The sequence below is a fragment of the Vicia villosa genome, linkage group LG3 (genome assembly GCF_029867415.1).
Source record: "Vicia villosa cultivar HV-30 ecotype Madison, WI linkage group LG3, Vvil1.0, whole genome shotgun sequence".
Lineage (NCBI taxonomy): Eukaryota > Viridiplantae > Streptophyta > Magnoliopsida > Fabales > Fabaceae > Vicia > Vicia villosa.
In genome coordinates, this window is record NC_081182.1 from 14,206 (window position 1) to 37,545 (window position 23,340).

A 23,340-nucleotide genomic window follows, 5' to 3' on the forward strand; every position below is an offset into this window, starting at 1 on the left:
CTGGCAATGTAAGATGAATCTTTTAATAATAAATTCAATAATAGGATGCAAATTGATATTAAAAAATTGATTAAAATAAAGAGAGCAAAACATAACATGCATGACTTTTCTGACAAATGTGTTTGTACTTAAGTGTACGGATCATATATATGCTTTTTAAAATTGAAGAAAGAATATCTTAAAAACATTAATCCTAAGAATGCTATATTAGGGAAGAGAAGAAAAATAATATTAGTAGATCATAATTTTTTGTTAAATGATGAAAAGTAGATCATGTTTGATTATCATTTGTCAAAGATCTAATTGTGGTGGAAAAAGAAGAAAAAAAAACACTTGAAAACTTTAGGTTGCAAATTTTTAGTTTGTTATTTCACTATTTGGATCTTCTACGGTTAATATTTGTGTGACTAGTTATAAAAAAAATTTGATATTATTAAATGTGGTTTAGGGATGTCAATGGGGCGGGGCGGGGGCGGGGATATATTCCCATCACAATCTCCGCCCTCAAATCTATTTCCCATCCCCGCTTCGGAACCCCGCTACGGGGGGATTTTGTCCCCCATCCCCGTCTCCGCGGATCCCCGCGGGTCTCCACGGATCCCCAAGGTTCATGCAGAGATTCATAAACATGATTTTATTTATTTATTATTTTGAACCAAATTAATAGTAAAAGTTTCAAAAACTAACCACAAGAAATTTAGAAATTATTCCTTTATGATAAATATATTGTTTTAACAATATTTAATCTATAATATTGAGTGTTATGACCACTAAAATTTCAAACTAATTTTTTTTTTAAATAATCATTTAGATCTCATCATTTTGCTAACAATATATATATATATATATATATATATATATTTTAAATTTATATAAGATAAAATTATATGAAATGACAAATAAACTTGCATAATAATTTAAAACTATATATAAATTAAGGACATTATGCTAATTGAGGCGGGGCGGGAGGGTATTTACGCCACCCCCCGAAGTGTCATCGGGGAGACTTTCTTCCCCACCCCCGTCCCTACGGGGGAAAATTTCCCGTCTTTGGGGCCCCAAACGGGAAATCCCCACAGAGATCCCCGCTAACGGGGGCAAGTTGACATCCCTAAATTGTGGTTCGATATGGTATTGGATAAACTGCAATAGTTGAGAGAGAATTTATTTAAAGATTTAAAGCATAAAAGTAAGTATTTTTTATCTATTGTTTCGTAGAGATTAATGTGACTTTGTGATTTTAAGGAAAGTGACTTGAAAGAGGTTGGTTTATAGAAATAAAGTAGAATGATAGTAAATAAAAATAAGTTTAACTGATAAGATGAGATTGTTGGGGTTAGGTTTTGTTATCCTATTCTACATTTCTAATGTACTATCGTGATCAATTACATATATTTTAGTTAGAATTTAATATTATCATTTATCGTTTTGCGTATGTTACTTAAGTCTAAACAACATGATACCAATAATATTGTTTAACATTAAGTGATCTCTTAGTCGGTTAACTAATATGATAACATTAAGTGTCAATAGTATATGTCAATTTTAAACTAAGACTATTTATTGAGTTTATGTTTAACAGAGGAAAATCATGTATCTAGTTATGAAAAATAATTCTCAGTAGCATTTTAAAACCATATATCAAGTTATAATTAGCTAGTTTACAATAGACATTAAAAACGAGGATAACCGACAATATTATAATAAATAACTAAAACATATATAATGCTATGATAAAAAGGACACACAAGTTTAGAATAAATACATCTTATCCCAACAAAAGAGAATTTATCTACTCTTACTAATAATAACTTTACACAAATGATAAACAAAGAGATGAAAAAGCATTAATTAGTGATCAATCTCTCTGATCGAATTAAGTCTCCACCTTCAATCTTTAATTGCTCCTATGAGATTTATCTCTCCCTATTATCTATGTTTTCAACTATATTAAGTGTGGAATGAATAGAATTAGTGAGATTAGGGATGTCAACGGGGCAGATATTGTTCGGAGGATGCTTCTCCACTCCCCGCCCCTAAATTTAGTCCCCATCCCCATCCCCAATCCCCGCCACGGGGGAATATTTCCCTCCATCCCCATCCCCACAGATACCCACGGATATCCACGGAGATCGAATTTTAAGAAAATTTTTACACTTTTTGATCAAAACTATGACACTAGTATTTTGTTTTTTTTCCGTATTTTTTAAAACGCATATATTTGCATATTTATTTTATTAAAAAAATCAAAATACATCTTGCATCAATAATAAATAAAAAAAGCAAAAGAACTTGATGTTGCTAATATTTTTTATGTAAAAATAAATAAATAGTAACATAACTTCTTGCTACCGTGCTTCCACTAATTTACTACCACAATACCGATGTCGTCCAGCGCAAGTGGTTGATTATGTGTGACAAATCTATAACTTCTAATGACTCTTCATTTTCTAATACATTGTAAAATTATATAATTATATAATATATAAAATATATAAATTAACATATATCTTCGGAGTCGGAGAATCCACGGGGACGGAGGATACTTTCCCAATCCCCGCCCCAAAGTGTTATCGGGGGAACTTTTCCCTCCATCCCCATCCCCACGGGGAAAAAAATCCCCAACTTCGGATCTCCGCACAGATATTCCCCACAGGGATCCCCATTAACAGATGCAATTGACATCCCTAAGTGAGATGTTGTGACCTTTATTTATATGGGTCTTTTAAGGCATTTTTGTCAGCCAACATATCTTACTTCACCAAGAATTTTTTTCCAGCTCATTCAAATGTGTTATGAACCTCCTGAATTTGGCATAGAGAGTATGCATCTTCACCCCATGAGAATATGTTTGCTTCACCATGAAGTAACTTGGCCAAGTGGACTTTGAACCGCCTGAATTTTGCCCAACAGGCCTGCATTTTTGCCCAACGAGAATGTGACTGCTTCACCATGAAGTGACTTACCCAAGTTGTGTTTATGAACCGCCTTCTTTCGCCTAACGACCTTGTAAGCTCGCCCAATATGCAATTTATTTCTTCATAAAGAAGTAATTTCCTAATTTTGCCTAGGACCCAATAAACTTGCCCAACAAGCCCTTTGTTATTCAGCATCTCTGATTTGTGATCCTTTTATCATTTTAAGTTTGTTTAACCTGCATTTTGATAGTGACATAATCATAGTGTTCACAAAGATGCTAAATTTCCAATTTGTCCATTATTTATACTCAATTTGGGAGTTTTCATAAGCTTAAATGTTAGGTAAGTTAATAAGTGTTCTTAAATGTATATGTAAAAATATGTAATATGAGCACTTATCAACTTTCGCCAACTTAACATTTTGTTTTCCCTCAAACAAAAGTCATACAAAAATCAAATGGTTCTATATAATAAGTTCAACCATGCATAGTCAAAAACAACTTCACAATTATCCATAAATTAAAGTATGAAAATGAAAACATTGCTTACTCAAAGTATTATTTCAAGACAACTTCAGATCAAAAATAGTTTTTATTTTATTGGCTAAGGGTTATAACATTTCAAAAAAAATCAACTTTCGGCTAAAAGAAGTTGTCAAAAGATCATTATATCAACATGTAAGTTTAATTTGGCCAAATAGTTGCCACTAATTAAAAAGAAACATGACATTGATCATTAACGTTAATTCATACATATTAAAAAATAGCAAGATTTATGTAAAATCAACAGAGTTATCATATACACGTCTACGCTCAATATATGTACACACAACTCACCAACTAGGTATATAATGACTCTGATTTAAGTAACATGTTTTCAAAGAATGAGTGAAACATAACGTCGATCAAGCAATAATTTTATTTTCATGCTATCATTTATAGATCATCACAAATTTTAACTTTGAATGAAGCATATTTAATAAAATAACCTTTCATCAAGCAATTGAATCTGATTCATCACAAACCCGAATTTTCGAATCATTTGAACTTAATTATTTAATCTTTAACTATTTGAGTCTTGTTTGTATTTCCTCATCTACTAACACATGTCTTTTTAGAAAAATCATCGATTTCAATTTTATCCAATAAAAATGCTTGTGTATTTGAACTTGAACTTCAAGTTCATTTTACAAAATAGAACAAACACTTAAATATTAAAAGGCATAATTAAAATAAAATGGTTGAAAGTAATAAATAGAATAAAGCTTACATGTTTTGGTGGACTTTTGTCTTCATCTTCTTCACTCTAACATCACCACTTCCACTTAGAAAAAAAGCTCAGGCTATTGGATATGGAAACAAAATTCTCCTGAGTAAACACCATGTGCTCCTAGGATTGAGGATCATGAAACTGAATTTGTGGCCCGTTTATAGAATCATTTAAAGAAAACAGAGTTCTGTAAAGGTTTTGCATACTGAGCAAATACAACTATGTGAAAAGTTCTCCAAACGGATAATTTTTTTCTTGATGAAGTAATTTCCTAACTTCGCATAACGACCCGATAAACTTTCCCAACGAGCCCTCTGCTATTCAGCATATTTGATTTGTGATCCTTTTATCATTCTAATTTTTTTTAGCATGCATTTGATAAAGGCTTGGTCATAGCTAGTGTTTATAAAGATTCTAAATTTTCATTTTATCCATTATTTATACTGAATTGTAGGATTTAACGAGACAATTTCCTCAGTCTTTTGGCAATCTATAAATATAAAATCGTGATTATTGATTATGTGTTCATGTAGATAGAGACATGGCAATCCCAACTAATGATGTCAACGTAGTGACCAAATTATTAATAAAAACATTTTCACTAAATTTAGGGCCCGTATGACTATCATCCACAAAGTAGTGGTCAAACTAAATTTAGGGCCCTTATATGTATACATAGAAACTTATTAAAGTAGAAAGTTTTATAGAATTGAAACTATGTCTCTATTTTTATTTTATAAAATATTTAATTATATATATATTAATGAGAAGTTAAGATATCCAAACTTTTATTTAAAAAAATAAATTTGGTAAATTCTCTTTACACCTTTATATAATGGGGAATTGAAAAGTTTAAAATCTTTAGGTTTATTTGGATATACATCTCCGAACGCACTAAATCTTATTTTTTGTTAAAATTTAGTTTGGAGATACATCTCCAAATTAACCTAAAAAATTATTGGAGATGTATCTCTGAGTTTTTCTCATTCCTATATTACCATCATATACAATTCATTTTGTTATTTGAAACATATATGTTTTGAAGACATTGTTTGGTTTTACTGTGCATATAATTCCATATTCTCCTTGTTATCAGTTTGAAAATTGAATAAAAAATTAACTCTACTAATTATAGCATGTTTGATTTATCTACTTTGAAAATAGTCTGGATTTTCATCTCGAAAAGGTTATTTGTCGTTATATTTAGTTTGCGAGATAATTTTTTGTTCATGTCATTATATTTAGTTTGCTATTAATTTATCTACATGTCATTATATTTAGTTTGCTATTAATTTTTTGTTCATGTTATCTATATGTTTGCGAGATAACTGACTAAATGAGTAATCTTCTATACCTTTAAATGATTAGTATGTTTTAGTTGTTGTCAGTTTGTAATATGGAATTGAAGAATGTCGTAAACTATGTGGCGGTCATGGTCATCTTACTAGCAGTGGTCTACCTGAGTTATTTGCAGTTTATGTTTCTGCCTGCATATATGAAGGAGTCAATATTGTGCTGCTTTTTCAGGTGTATTTTTCGGATATAGATCTCGGAATTAACCTAAAAAAAATTGGAGATGTATTTTCGAACTAAATTTTAACAAAAAATGGGATTTGGTGCGTCCGGAGATGTATCTCCAAAAATAGAGACACTTTTGACATTTTGTTAAGGGCTTGAGAGAACATATAAGGATGCAATGAGAAATTTCCATAAATTTTATGTTGAACTTTTGGAAGACAAACTCTAAGATTTTTATTACTTTGGGTCAGCTAAAATATGATACATCCATATAATTAAATTATCGTAATTTTTTATCTATGCGCATTGGTGAAACTTTAACAACAAATTTGAGGTGTTTAGGAATGAGTTTGAAAACTTCTAGTTAAATAGGAAGAGATTTCTTACCATCTTATTTAAGTGTTTTTGGATAAATAAAAATACAGTTAATACATTATTAAATTAAATTGTAAAATCAATTTAGAATAATTGATAAATCACACACAATTGATTTCTTACCATTCTCATATATTAAGTATAATTCTTTAAGTCATGTATATCACAAAGAATGCCATCATTCGCATGCATGAGACTAGAGCTATCAAAATAGGCTATTCGGCCTTAAACGGACCGACCCTGGTGGATCCTAGATTTTTTAAGGCTGCGCTAAAAAGGCCTTGTGTAATATGGGCTCGAGAATTATTATCTGAGCCCTCCCTTCACAAGATTCGGGCAATCCGATCCTAAACAGGTTTTTATTTTAAAAAATTAAAATAAAAACTCCATAATATTTATTATAAATAAAATTAAAAATTATTTTATTATAAATATAATATATTTTTAAGTACTATATTATCTCTTATAAATACTATAATGTGCTTCTAAATATAATATATGTCTAAATTGTATAAAATAATACTTGAATATTTAACATAAGAGAAAAACTAATATAATACGATGAAAGAATGTTGATCATATTAATGTATAATATTTAAAAGAGAAAGATTGAATAAAATAGAGATAAAATTTAGTGAGGTGAGAAAAATCAATGTGTTATTTTGGAGTAAGATAATATAAATATTAGGGAATTTCTCTTTCCACCCATATACCTTCTCAGGGGTCCCAGGCGCAATTCCTTTTTTACCTCCTGAATTCGGAGATGCATCTCCGAACGCACCATATTTTGTTTTTTCAGAGGTGTTTTCGGAGATGCATCTCTGAATTCACTTATTTTTTAAAAATATGGGGTCTTTCGGATATGCATCTCCGAACAAACCTATTTTTTTAATTTTTGACTTTTCAGAGATGCATCCACGAGGTGATTAGACAGACAGCACCAGCCAGATTTTCATTTGAGACTGTTGATAGATATCTGGAGTGGTATTATCGTGTGTCACATCCTCGGTTGGTGTATCCCCCACGTGATGCGCGTAGAGAGGTTCCAGTTCCTGCTTTTGATGCAGGACCATTTGAACGAGTGTGATTGCACCGACACTTTTATGTGGCCCATAATGAATCCTCAGCACTATAAATAAGGGTCATATGTTGTTGAGAAAAAAAATCAGATTTTCAAAATGTCTCTTTATAATTTTTTGGTGGACGCAGTAGTGTACTTCACTGGAAAGAAAGATCCCGTGAAGTTTCCCATTTCAGATGGATGCTGGAACCTTGAAGCATTGACATCCTGGTTGAATGAAAAATTGCCCGAAACTAATAACAAGGTGGTGAGTAAGATCTCGCACTATGATGACTAGAGCATGGATGTTAATGGAATGGTAAGTTACGACGTTGTTGAGTTAAAGTGTGATGCCGATATGCAGGCCATGTGGAAATCATATTGTTGTAAGATAACTAAGGGGTCGATCGAGTTGGAAGTGAATCTCACAAGATATGTCGACGACGTCATGAAGATGCTTGAACGTCCAGAATCATCTACTAGAGTCTAAGTTTTAATTAGGGGTGTATATGGGTTGGGTTGGGTCGGGTTTATCCTTACTCGTTACCCAACCCGTTCAAACTTCAATGGGTTGGGTTCGCCGTCCAATGCGCAATTTTATTATCAAAACCAATCTGAACCGACCCGTTCATTTATGGGTTGGGTTGGGTTTGTGGGTTGTGTTTCAAATTAAAAAATAATAATTTTTTTCAATTTAAAAATATTGTAACACAATTCAATATATTTATACTCATTTCTAATACAAAAAATGGATGAAGGGTATCAAATAATATCTAATAATATTCATCAACATGACATTCAACATGACATAACACTAGATAATAGTATAAAATTCCACAAGACACGTTATTTTTATAAAATACGTAAGTTGGAAATGATACAAAAGAAAATAAGAAATAACATTTAGTCTTAGAATGATGTAAACTCGTTGATTTAGTAGTATTATTGGTGGAAAATAATACTTTTTTGAAAAAATTATGGTTAGTACTGAGATAATAATTTTATATTTCTAATCAAAATAATAATAAAATAATAAGAAATTACTAATGTAACATCAATGGGTTGGATCTGCGGGTTGCAAAACTCAAACCTCATACCCGACCCAAAACTATATGGGTTGTTGCAAGTTGGATTGAATATACCCGTAAATAAACAGGTTCGGGTAATTTATGAGTTGGTTCGGTTTGGGTTAGCGGGTTCGTGGGTTGACCCGCACCCATGAACACCCCTAGTTTTAATGTTTTAATATTTTAAGAGATGTTTGTTGCAACAACTGTGTGATAATAAAAGTACGTTGGTGATAACAAGTCTTAGTCAAAATAATACAAGTAATACAACAATAGTAAAGGCTAGGGGTGTTCGCGGTGCGGTTTGGATGGTTTTTACGTAAAAAAATCATCCGAACTGCAAGAGAAAAAAGTGTGAGGTTCTGTTTGGTTCGGTTTAATTTTAGAAATAAAATCGAATCAAACCAATGTGGTTCGAGCTGGTTCAGTTGGTTCGAATTTTTAAAAAAAAAATAGATATACATACATATATAGATGATAGCATAACTTTGTATTTAATCATTTATGCGTTATCAAATAACAACAAAACTCATCATATTTGGACAATAACTTTTCATTTAATATACAAAAATAAGATTAGATAAAAGTGGAATTAAGAACATAAAATAGTGGCATAAAACTATATCAAAAATATTATAATGAAATAGAAAAATTGGAGTGAAAGATTAGAGAAGATGAAAAATAATGAGCAAAAGAGATGAGAGATTAAAGAATAAGAGGAGCATTAAAAACATAATTAGAAGACAGAACAATAGAATAAAAATAATAAGATAAAAAAGAAAGAACTTAAGAGATGAGAGACTAGAGAAGAAGAGGTGATATGTACATAGAAAAGAAGATGAGAAAAAGGCGTGATACTGCTATGTGAGATTTGAGAAGACTTAAACTAAAACCTTTAGTGTGAGTAAGGGAAAATCATTCGTAATCGTAAGCTAAGGCATAATAGGTTTGAGTTTGGGTTGGATGTGGGTTAAGTGAATGTTGGTTGTAACATAATGTGGTTTAGTTCAGTTTGTAAATTACAAACCGCAAACCGAACCGAACCGCGCAATTTTGTTAAAAAATGGCTCAAACACATCTGAACCAAATGCGTTTTTTTGCGGTTTGGTTCAGTTCACTTTTGCGGTTTCGGTTTGGGCCGGTTTGGTTTTGAACACCCCTAGTAAAGGCTAAGTACGATGGTGATAACAAGTTTGATAACAATTATCGTTTATTATCATTTGATATTGCTTATTATCGTTTGTGGTTATTATTGTTTAAGATTTCTATTCCTTTCGCGTTTTTATTATCCGTATCATAACTTAACTTTGATAATTTTCTAAAAGGGTTCTTTTGGAGATGCATCTCCGAAACACCTTTCAAACGCATAAAGGACGCTTGGGAGATGCATCTCCGAAAACACTTCTTTTGTGGTGCGTTCGGATATGCATCTCCGAAGGATATTTTGGGGTTTACATAGGTGATTTTCACCAACGCCAGGTGGAAAGAGAAATTTCCTAAATATTAATATATATATATATATATATATATATATATATATATATATATATATATATATATATATATATATATATATATATATATATATATATTATCAATCCAGTCCATTAAAATCAAATCTAATGGTCGTGATTCATTGTTCTCATTTCTCATAATAACCAAGTGTTCTCACTTGAGTCGTCCCCTATATATATATATATATATATATATATATATATATATATATATATATATATATATATATATATATATATATATATATATATATATATATATATATATATATATATATATATATATATATATATATATATATATATATATATTATAACTAAGCAAGCCTAATGAACTATCCACGGTTCATATAAGATAACCTTAATGGATAACTTTTCATAGTTATATTAAAAAAGTTATAAAAATATAGACTATAATTTTAAGGCGTAAGTCCTATAATTTTTTGGATTTAACGGACCAGTTGATATGGACTAAACCCATTTGGATAGCTCTACATGATACCCTCAATAAATATCTACATGATACCCTCAATAAATATGATAAAGAATACACATTTTTCTCATTCTTGATATGCTAAATATGAGTCTATTTCATCATTCTTCATATATTAAGTATGATTTTATGTCATGTAAAAGAGATTGTTATACGCATTAAACATATAAAATAATTGTAAGTCTGAATTTTTATTAGACATATTACTTTTGTGTTGGACGAGTTTAAGTAGAATATATATTTTTTTAAAAATTATATAACTGAAAAAAATTATACTTTTGATAAATATAATTATAAGATTTAATAAGTGAACATATTTTTTTACTTAATAAATTAACATGTTTTAAATATTAATGATATAATTATATTTAATTATTTATAAATATGAGAATTAATATGATTTTTTTTTGGTAATAATATGAATTTAGATTTACAAGTTTAACAAATATTTAAGCAATAATTAATATAGTTGATAAGATAAGTTCTAAAAAAACCTTTTGTTGAATTTCTTTTCTTTAAATTATTGATATTGTGGAGCTCTTCTTCAACTCTTAAAATCTTAACTTAGATTTTAAATTTTTTAAAAGACTTTGCATATAAACTTTGAAAAGAGCATAATTTTGTTTTCTCAATAATAATAATCTACATGTCATCACATTTTTACTAAAATCAATTAATTACTTCATAATCTATTTTAATTACATGTTAAATAAGTAAAGTTATTAATTCAAACACGATTCATCATCCAAAGATTTTTTAAAAAAATTTTATTGGAACCTTCCTAAAGTTGTAGTACACTCTGTTATAACTTAATCATTTCTTTCTTTCTTCTCATATAAAAAAAAAAAGTCAGATGTTTTAACCTCACAATAATGCACTTCATGAAGATATCATATTTTGCATCACGAATACTATGTATGGCATAAATAATAGTAATAATTAAATATTCATGATGTTAATGAAATAAGTTTATCTAGTTTAAAGTGAATAGCTAGGTAAGTGATTAAATCAACAATAAACTTACTCATTCATAATTTATTTATCAATACATATTATATTTCACTCTTTAACACAAGTTGTTCACTTTAGAGAAGTTTAATCACATAATTTAATATGAATATCTATTAATATTTATTAATATTACTCATTTTATTCTGGCTTAATGGCTTCAAAGCAATTGTATTCTAGGTTAATATTAAAGTTTGGTATAATACTTTTCTATTTTCTATTTAATTATAATTTTGATCATATTATTTTACTTGATTTATCGAGATAATTTTTTTATTTTATATTCTGACAGTATCAATATTTTCTCACATTTTTGCAGTTAATATTGACAATGTGTTTTTTGAAATGATGAATTATTTGTAATGCAGGATAAATAATCATATAGTAAATTTTTGTAGAATATTATAGATAAATATTATAAGTTCAAAAATTGACATGAAAACCAAAATTTTTTGAATTTAAAATAATGATACTAATTTCGTGAATTAAATAAAATAAGTGATTAAAACTTTAACTAAACTAAAAAGATTTATTTAAATTATTTATTTATATTTTTTCTTTTTTAATTTTTCTTAAGTAGTAATAATATTTTAAATAATCACATAAAGTAGTATAATTTAAATTAATTTTATTGGAAAATGTCATTACAATACACATACACCCAATATTAAATACTCTTATAATATAAATAAATAAAATGTTAACTTAAGATAGACCATGCGCCTTGTGGTTGAAGAGAAATTTAATTACATAAATATATATTGAATATTAAATTAAACATTTAAAGTATTATAAATTAATCATTTTATTCATTCTTTTTTAATTCTATTTAAATTTATTTTTTTGTTAAAGCATTACTCATTATCACTAAACTATTTATTAGAGGAAGTCATGTTAGGAAGAAGATGAAACTATAAAGATGATGATGAAAATAAAAGATAAGAAAGAGCGTGTGAGAATGGAGTTGTTAAAGTGTAATGGTAGTTTTTGCAGTGGTTAATGTTTCTTTTATGAAGAATTATGAGAAAGAATATTTTTTGTCCATAATTTAATTTTCTAATATATGTAAGTTTGATTGAGGTATTTCTGTCTTCTGCATTTTACATTTTTACAATTAATTATACATATAAATTATCTATAATTGAAAGTTTGTAATTGTAATATGAATAGTATATATTGAAGTTTATTATTCTCAATTGTGATTTACATAAGAGAAAAAAATTATTGATGAGTTAAAAAATGAAACATGACTAAAGATTGCAAATGAATTTTTTTAGGTGAATAGTGGATTAGAGTTAATATATTGTGAATTTTCTAATATATGTAAGTTTAATTGCGGGTTAGGATAATCTGGCATGTTGTCGTCTGGTTGATTTAAAAATTCTAAATGATTTAGTTTTTTCTGATATTCCGGTGATACCAAGACGAGAAAGACACGAATATCGTTTTGACTTAGAAATGGTATTTGGTAGGTGTGTGGGAAACTCTTGTGCCATCTATATACCTTGAGAATCTATCCTATTTTTGAACTACTAGTGGTTTGAGTGGCTTCGACTTCTCTTGATTGTGTTCTTGTGTATTTTTGCAACTTTGTTGTAGTATAGGTGTCCCTGTTTTTCCCCTATTTTATTGGGATTCTATTAATAATTTTTCTAAACTACGAGTACCAACCACAACATTATTTTTTTATATTTCTAAAATTCTCCACCTCATACAATTTGAAATATTTAGATATTGGACCAAGAAATTGTGTGATTCAGTTGTATTATTGTGACAATGATTGCTTGCATATTATCTGACATATATCTTATTAATAGTAGTTCTATAATTTCTTTATTCATGTAATCATTTTTGTTGTAAATTATTAATATTAAATAATAATTAATCACTATGTTTGTATTCTAAAATGACAAAAAAAAATATGTATGTGAAGTTTGTATTTTGAATTTGAAAATAGGCAATAATTTGTGAAGCGTTGCAGTATGTTATTTGTATTTTGAAACAGAAATAAACAACACTTTGTGAAGCGTTGCAAAATGCAGTTAGAATATAAAATGCTTTAAAATTGTTGTTGTAGACGAAACAGTGCAACAATTTGAAAGGCCATTACAAGGGTTTTGGATTCTTTTTGAAAACCAAAAACCATGACATCCATTATGGTATTTTCCTGGCATATTAGAAGGATATATCAATGTGAGTTGGATATCGAGTATTCAAAAAAACGTGACTTTATAACTTAGTGGATATTTACACTAACTGGAGGTACAATTTCTTGGAAGAGAAAGAAACTAACATTCATTACTCTTTTGACCATGGAATCTGAGTTTGTGGCTCTCGTTTCCGTGGGTCAAGAAGCTAAATGGTTGAGGGGGCCTTCTATTGGAAGCTCCATTGACAAAAGACAATGTTTCAAAGGTGTTAGCACAATGTAATAGTCAAGCCAATTTAGCCAGAGAATTCACATAAGTATAAAATGGAAAGTCTAGGCACATAAGACTTAGACATTCTCTCATGAGAAAATTGATTAAGGATGTAATCATTCCACTCACGTATATGCGATCGATCTATAATTTGGCTTATCCTTTTACTATACCACTGGCCAAAGGTTTAGTATAGACTACCTCGAGAGGTATGAGTTAAAACTCCTTGAATAAGGGTTCCGGATACAATAAAAACTCAGTCTGAAGTTAAAAAAATTTAACATAAGATTCAATGGGTAATAACAAGTCGTTGATTTGAATATTTGTGCAACATTATGTGACAATGTTAACTATTACATATTAAGGGTTGAGTTTTTCAAATTATTCGCTACATTCAAGTTTTTATCGGTCTTGTGCAAACTTGATTAAGGCTTAATTATCCTGGGTATTCCTGCGTAGAAACTCTCACGATTCTAGCCTCGATGCAATTAATTTTCATTTGTTTTAAATTTATTTTTCTAACAATTTTAACATTGAAAATTACTTAGAAAGCTCAATCAATTTTTGAACTTTCTATCTATCACAACATTGGTTAAAATGTGTACAATATTATCGTTTGTTTGCACCTTTATTAGATAAACGATATCTCCTCTATGATATCACATACAAAAGGATATCTAAAATCATATTCTTGGTATGAGCACCATGAACCTTATTCTCTTCCGAGTGAATCAAACTTTGGTTATCACAACTTGGATCAGACATTCTTGTATAGTCCTAAAATCATTTAAAAGACCCAACAACCAAAGTTCTTCCTTCACTCCTTTAGTTATAGATATATACTTGACCTTTGTAGTTGATATATTTTAAACATATAACCAATAATACATCGTCGTCTATCTAGCTCACAAGCATAATTAGAATAAAATAAATTCATTAAACTGATATGTATCTCCATTAAAGCACAAATTTTATCAATCGTACCCTTTAGGTATCGTAAAATCCATTCCACCATTTTTAAATATGCATTTCCTGAATTCTTGATGGATATACTAACAAATCTAACTACTTGTGAAATATTTTGATGTGTACACATCATGGAGTACATTTTTGCAAGTAGAGATAGCAAGTGCAATTTTCATCATATCCCCAAAAATTGGTTGTGTTTCAAAAACTGTTCAATAGTTTCTAATATTTTAAGCTTGCTTTAACGAATGATTGATTGTTTTGTGAATACCTGAAATCTTAAATAGAAGAGAATAAATTTTAACTTTTAGTGTTTAACAGTGAGAAAACTTGATTGGAATTAGATTTCATTGACCTATTTATATGTAGAGTTCTTGACGAGTAAATTCTAATTAGTTATTAATATTAACGTTTGAAGCTTTCATCACAGCTCATGTTTGAGTTAACATCGTGAGATCAACAGTATTACCTCATAAATAGGTGTTCATATGTTTCTTACTTAGTGTAGCACGGGGGCAGGAACCATCAATAGGCATGCCCTTTTTACTCATATTGTGCCAGGTTGGAAAGAATGACTAATCTAGCCGCCAGAGAAATTTCTTGACATAATTATGTAGGTCAACCTCCCAAATATCTTTCCAATATTTCTCCTAAGGTGTTGTGGATAGCCTTACTTTTTATCTATTCCCTTCAGTGCCAATAAAATGGTAAGCCAACTTTATAGAGTACTCACTATTTTTTTCTCCTGACCACATCAATTTTATCATCCTGGTGAATATGAGAAATGGGGAAATACTTAATATTTTTTGGGCTTCAAAATGATTGAATTGGGAGAAAAGGAGGTATCCCCTCAATTGTTTTAGGTTAGGATCAATTAGGTCAACCATAATAATAAATTCTTCTAAACTAGTATCACTACTTTGACCATTGGATCCTACTTGAGTTGTCATTCATCTATGTTTTCAAATCTGACACTTTCTTTATTCCTAGTCCTCAACCTACATCCTTATGAAATAACCTCTCTAGCATTTAGGGTACTACTCCAGGCATATCTAGGAGATAAACCTTTTTTTATTTAAGAAGTGCCCTTTAGGATAATATCTAGCCTTTAAAATCCTCCTCCATTAGTGTATGTTTCGATCTCACAAGTTTTCAACCATGTTTTCCTAGAAGGGCTTTGTTGGTGTCACTAATTCCTATGAATCCTAAGAAAACTCTATACTTATCTTCAGTTAACTTCTCCAAACTCATTCAATGGATTATCTTATCTCTATATTTGTCTCCCCATAAGAATTTGGCTAACAGTTCTTATAGGTCATTGCAACATCCCTTAGGTAGATTATAGAAACTCGTGATGTAGCTTTGAATTTCCTGTATAAATGCGACGATAAAGGGTTCTTTTTCCCTGCTCTTGACATGAACTTATCCTTCCAACCTTTGAGCTTCTTCCAAACCCAATTAACAATAAAAGAGAAAACTTCCTTTTGACCTCCTAGCAACCAAAGAAAACCTCTAAATTTTGACTAAAGGATGCCTTAAATTTGTCCAAGTTTATCATATGTCCCGAGGCTTCTAGATAAGTAGCCAAGTTTCTTTGGATTGAATCAGATTCAAAATTGTTGGCTTAGGCATACATTATAATTTTGTCTATTAACATAGTATGGTAGATATGAGGTGTTTTATATCCACCTTTATTCCATGCAGGCTATTAGAATTAACTTACTTCTTAATCAGTCCAGATATCACGTTAGCACAAAATAAATAGATAAGGAGACAAATGGTCTCCTTGGCTAAAACCTCTTTTAGGGGATAAAACTAGCAATTGGCTGACCATTTATCTCAATTTGGTAGGAGAATATAGTTATGCACTTAGTGATTACTTTCACAAAACTTATAAGAAAGCAGATCTCCAACCCCCTTCAATAAACTTCCATTCAACTCTATCATATGCCTTTGACATAAACATTTTTGGTTCTAACATGCCCTTCTTTACTTTTTTCTTCTTCTTCTTAATCCAATGGAAACACTTCAGTGTGATGACAACATTGTTTGTGGTTAGTCTTCCTTTAAAAAAATCCCTTTATTCCTCATCCACAGTTCCACAAAGAATAGGCTTAAATCAATCGAATATAGTCTTTGTAACTACTTTTATTACCACCTTGCATAAATTGATAGGTCAAAAATATTTGGGAGTTATAGGGAAAATGAAAGTCTCATTTATATCCCATGGGCTCTAGCCATTGTTAAATATCTTCAAAGTTGTGTTCTTCACTTCAGCTCCCAAAATGTGCCACTATTTTTGAAAAAAGATAGATAGGATACCATCTAGTCTTGGCTCTTTGGTGGTATGAATTTGTGAGATAACTTCCTCCACCTCTAACTCTTCAAACCTCTTAGCACATGCCCTAATATGTTCTTAATTTAGATATCTTGGATATGGTTACAAGCCTCTTCAATTCCCCTAGCTCCAGCGATTGAGAATATCCCCCCCCAAAGTTGTCAATTAACACCATTTCTATGTTCTCATCCTTTCACTACCAAACCCCATTTCCATCCTTTATCATTGTGATGATATTGATAGTTATCCTTTGGTTTTCTTTACCATGGAAGAACTTGGTATTCTTATCTTCATCCTTTAACCAAATTTCTTTACTTTTTTGTCTAAATTCTCTCATTTATCTTTAGTAATTTATACCGGTCCCTTTGAATTTTCTTTTCTCTTTTAATTTCCTCCTTAGTAGTTGACCAGAGATCTACCTCCTTTACGAGTCCCTCAAATATCTTTATTTCTTTCAGGATACACCCACCAATACTCTTAAAAACAGGGACCAAGAGATTGGAGTTACTGGATTTTTAATGGGTACTAGTGATGTCCATGACTCCACTTTTCATTAATTAGATATTCACATTTTTCATCTCTTGTCCACACCTCTTCAAATATAAAGATGTGCTCCCTTCTCCTCATTCCTTGTCTATTATGAGCTTCTAAGCCTATGGATATTACTAGATGGTCCAACTATAATTTTGAGAGGTGAGTCACTGTAATATGTGAGTATCTAGAGATGAAGTTCTTTGTGGCTCATCCCTTGTCTAATATGCATTGAATGTTATTTTCTCCCCTTCTAACATTGGACCAGATAAATGATTGTCCCTCAAATTCCAAGTCTATTAGCCTACAAATGTCTAAGGTTTTTCTCCCATACTCCATCTAAGATGAGCTTTCATGATTTCCCTTCAATTTTTCAACTGATGAAATTATATCATTTATATCACAAAAGCAACACCATATCTCATATGTGTGAGCCAAAAGCCTAATTGAATGATATGCTTTGTTGTTGTTATGATCTTCAGGGTGCCCATAAATATTAGAAAGGAAACATTTAACATTGTCCTCCTCCTTATCAAAATAAGGCGCAATGTGATTATAGAATACAAAGTAACTTTTATGTTTATTTGGTCCTTCCACATAAGAGTTATCTTAATTCCACCACACTCAACTGTGAGGCATGAATTGAAACAACAAATTTTCCTAACCACTTCCATCTCATGCTCCTTTAACCTAGACTCCATTAGGAAGACAACCATTAGATTTTCAACTTTGGTGAGTCTTGAGAAGACTCGAACGGTTGGTGATTCCCTAACGCCCTAAAGTTCCAACTAATTATTTTTATTGAGCTAGACAATGTTGGTCATCCAACACCACCTCTAGTTTCTTGGTCTTCAATACCTCTTCCATAACTACATTTAATTTCCCCTTCTTTCCATCATTTAGAAAATCAGTGTGTTTACCTTTTGATATGACCACTAGTGAGATACCCGTGCGTCCGCACGAGTACTCGTGTGGTACGCACGTTTTTTGTTTTAAAATAAAAAAAATTGTTTTATGTTAATAATAAATATTTCAATTTTTCATATATTATTTTGAAAAATATTAAATCTTAAATTAAAAATAATTTCAAAATAAAAATAATATTAACATAAATAATTTAAAAACATTTTTTCTGTGCAGCATCAGAGCACCCGATTCTAGGGGCTCTGCTTCTGCGCTCAAAACACTAGCCGTTCTTATTACGGTCCTTTTTTTTTTTAGGTTCCCTTTCTCTTGGAACCCTAGTGATCTCGGTGACTTTGTAGCCGTCGTGCACCGCTCAACCGCCGGTGCAGATCCGAACTGTTTCACCTTCATTGCTGTTTTTCAGGACAACCTTCATTGCTGTACCTCTGTTTTTCAAGACAGCCTTCATTGTTGTACCTCTGTTTCTTGCTGTTTGCAGCCTTTGATTGTTTGGTTGTCAGCTTTGTTGGTGTTTCTCGTTGGCAGCCCTTCAATCCTCTCCTAACAATTGATCTGAATCCTCTCCTGGCTCGAGACAGTTTGTTTCTCTTTATGGACTCCTTAAGTAAGTTCTTTAACACTAGTTCTCTGACCATGGCTGGTAAGAACTCTAGCTTCTTAGCTTTAAATGCCTCTTGTTCTAAAGATATCTGGATTATTGACTCTGGTGCAACCGATCACATGACTCCATATATGTCATATCTCTCTTCTTATTCGCCTTTACCTAATAAACGCCATATTACCGTTGCAAATGGGTCCCAAACCCCGATTATCAGATCTGGTAACATTCGCCTAAGCCCATCTCTCCATTTAAATCATGTGCTTCATGTCCCTAAGCTTTCTAACAATCTTTTGTCCATCCATAAACTCACTAAAGACTTGAACTGTGTTGTGACCTTTTTTCATTCTCATTGTGTTTTTCAGGACCTTGCCACAGGGAATACGATTGGAATTGCTGAGGAACAGAACGGTTTATATTGTCTACCTCATAAGGAAAGCAAGTGTCATTAGGCTGGTTCAGAGTCATGGGCAAATACTCAAATATGGCTCCAACACAGGCGTCTTGGACATCCTCCTTTCCGCATGCTCAGGTCTTTATTCCCTCACTTATTTACCAAAGTGTCGGCTGATTCCTTTCATTGTGATGTGTGTCAGTTTGCCAAATCCCATCGAGCAACCTATTCCCCCAGTGATACTAGGAGTGTCGAACCCTTTGATCTTGTCCATTCTGATGTATGGGGGCCTTCATCCATTTCCAATATTTCTGGTGCAAAATGTTATGTTACTTTTATTGATGACTGTACTCGGGTTACATGGGTTTTTCTTATGAAAGATAAGTCTGAAGTATGTCAATTGTTTGTTAACTTTTTTCAAATGGTTAAAACACAGTTTGGGAAACCTATTAAAAGGTTACGGTCAGATAATGGTAAGGAGTATGTAAACCAAAATCTTCACAATTTTCTCAAAACTAATGGTGTTGTTCATGAGTTGACTTGTGTTGACACTCCACAACAAAATGGGGTTGCTGAAAGGAAAAATCGTCATCTTCTTGAAATCACCCGAGCATTACGCTTTCAAATGAATGTTCCAAAATTTTATTGGGGGGAAGCTGTCTTGACCTCTGCTTATTTAATCAATAGGTTACCTTCCAGGGTGTTATCTGGTGTTAGTCATGTGCAGGTCCTGACTCGATTTTATCCGTCCGTGCCCATCATGTCAAGTCTTCAGAATCGTGTATTTGGTTGTTCTGCCTTTGTCCATGTTCATGGTTCTCATCGGGGTAAGTTAGATCCTCGGGCTATTAAATGTATCTTCATGGGATATGCTTCAGATAAGAAAGGGTACAAGTGTTATCATCCTCCTAGTCGTCGTGTCTATATATCCATGGATGTTACTTTTCAGGAATCTGAGTCTTTTTATCCTAGTCCTCAGCTTCAGGGGGAGAATAATCCAGAAGCCGAGTCTTCAGAGTTGTTTGTCCTTCCAATTATTCCTCTAATGCAGGACCCAGAGCCGTTTCCTGAGTTGTCTGCCCTTCTAGTTATTCCTCTAATGCAGGACCCAGAGCCGTCTCCTGAGTTGTCTGTCCTTCCAGTTATTCCTCTAATGCAGGACCCAGAGCCGTCTCCTGAGTTGTTTGTTCTTCCTATAATACATGAGCCCTTGATGCCTAATGAGGAAGGTGGTGATGTACCAATACCGGTGCAAAATAATGTTGACAAATACAAGTTACAGTTCCAGCGAAAAAGGTGGAAAGGTAAACCCGTTCTGCCCCAACAAGTCCAATCGTTTGAACCTAAGGTAAGTGTTCCTAACCCTGAGCCTAGTAATTCTTGTGAGCCAAACCTTGATGACCTACCTATTGCTTTGAGAAAAGAAAAAAGGTCTTGTACCAAATACCCTATATCTCATTTTGTGTTTACTGAAAAGCTTTCTGTGCAGCATCAGAGTTTTATTTCAGCTATTGACTCTATTAGAGTTCCTGCATCAGTACAAGAAGCATTGAAGGATAAGAACTGGATTCGAGCCATGAGTGAAGAGATGCATGCACTAGAGAAAAATGGGACTTGGGAGATTATTGAGAAGCCAAATGACAAGAGGCCAGTAGGCTGTAGGTGGATATATACGGTAAAATACCGATCCGACGGCACACTCGACAGATATAAGGCGAGGCTAGTTGTAAAGGGATACACCCAGACCTATGGAATTGATTATGAAGAGACCTTTGCTCCCGTAGCAAAAATGAACACTGTAAGAATCATTCTTTCCTTGGCAGCTCACATTGATTGGGAGTTGCAACGGTTTGATGTGAAAAATGCTTTCTTGCATGGAGATTTGGAGGAAGAGGTGTATATGGAGATCCCACCCGGATATGACCCTACTTCAGGAAGTAATAAGGTTTGCAGGTTAAAGAAGGCCATATATGGGCTCAAGCAATCACCTCGGGCTTGGTTTGGAAGGGTCACTCATGTAATGGTGTCATTGGGTTATAAACAAAGCCAAGGTGATCATACTCTCTTTATAAAGCATGCTAAAAATGGTAAACTCACTCTTTTGTTAGTCTACGTAGACGATATGATCATAGCAGGTAATGATGAATTTGAGAAGAAGAACTTGAGGAAGGAGTTGGCAGCTCAATTCGAAATGAAAGAAAAGTGAGCAGTTCAGGTAATGATCATACTCTCTTTACAAGGCATTTTCATTTGTCAGAGAAAATATGTCCTTGACCTTCTCAAAGAGACTGGCAAGTTGGGTTGTAAACCCACCAGAGTGCCTATAGAGCAAAACCACAAGATTGGGAGTGATGAGGAAAGCCCAAGGGTTGATAAAGCTCAATACCAGAGACTTGTGGGAAAACTCATTTATCTATCTCACACCAGGCCTGACATAGCTTATCCAGTTAGTGTTGTCAGTCAATTCATGCATGACCCTCAGGAGAGACACTTACAGGCAGTGGATAGAATCTTGCAGTATCTAAAGATGAGCCCAGGAAGAGGACTATTGTTCAAGAAAAGTGAGCAGTTGTCTATGGAGTTTTATACTGATGCAGATTATGCAGGGTCGATTGTTGACCGGAGATCCACCACTGGATATTGTATGTTTCTAGGTGGAAATTTAGTGACATGGAGGAGCAAGAAACAAAATGTAGTTGCCAGATCAAGTGCAGAGGCAGAGTTTAGAGTCATGGCTCAAGGAGTATGTGAATTGTTGTGGATGAAGATCATTTTAGATGACTTGAAAATAAAGTATGAGGCTCCTATGAGACTTTTCTTCGATAATAAGTCTGCCATTAGTATTGCTCACAATCCAGTCCAACACGACAGAACAAAGCATATAAAGATAGACCGACACTTCATCAAAGAGAAATTGGATAGTGGTCTTATTTCTACACAGTATGTCCCATCAGGACTTCAGATAGCTGATGTGCTCACCAAAGGACTTCCCTTGGAGCGGTTTCGAGATCTTACTTGCAAGCTGGGGATGATAGATATCCATTCCCCAACTTGAGGGGGAGTGTTGTAATATCAGTATTATTATTATTAGAATATTTTGAATATCATACAGCTCATAATACAGCTCATTATGAGCTGCTGTCCTGTACAGGTCATTATGACTAAATTAGCATTTATAGGGAGAATAATTACCCTTCCCTTATTTAGATAGATTTATAGTCTATAAATACCTCTTATGTATTCTTTACAAAATATATAAAATATTCCATATTTCTACAAATATATTTATTTTTATTTTCTTTAATTGTACCAAAAAGTCATAACCCGTGGGTTCCCACAAATTCTGATTGGACACCCGGACATGAGTGTGTTACGCGTATTTGTTCTTAAAATATAGTAAGAATGTAAAAAAACAAAACAAAATTATTTTACCAAAAGAGTTAATTATTTTTAAAAGAAATAGATATTTTAATTTATATATGAATCATAAATATAAATAATTAAAAAATATTAGTAAAAATATTTTGGTTTAAAGAATTTAATGTATTTCTAGCATGATACTCATGTGTTCGCACGAGTACTTGTGTGGTACACGCTTTTGTTTTTAAAATATAAAAAAAATATAAATAATAAAAACAAATTTATTCTATTAAAGTAGTTTATTTTTGTAAAAAGAAAGATATGTATTTTAAATAAAAACAAAATTATTTTATCAAAATTGTTTTACATCAATAATATCAATAATATATAGTTCAATTTTCCAAATATCATCTTAATAAATATTGTATCAAATTTCAAAATAAAAATATTAGTAACATAAATAATTAAAAAATAACACATTCATCTCGTGTTTGGATTCATACATTATTTTAAATATATTTATTTATATTTTCTTTAATAATACAAAAAAATATAATAATCCTTGAATTAGCATGAATTCTATT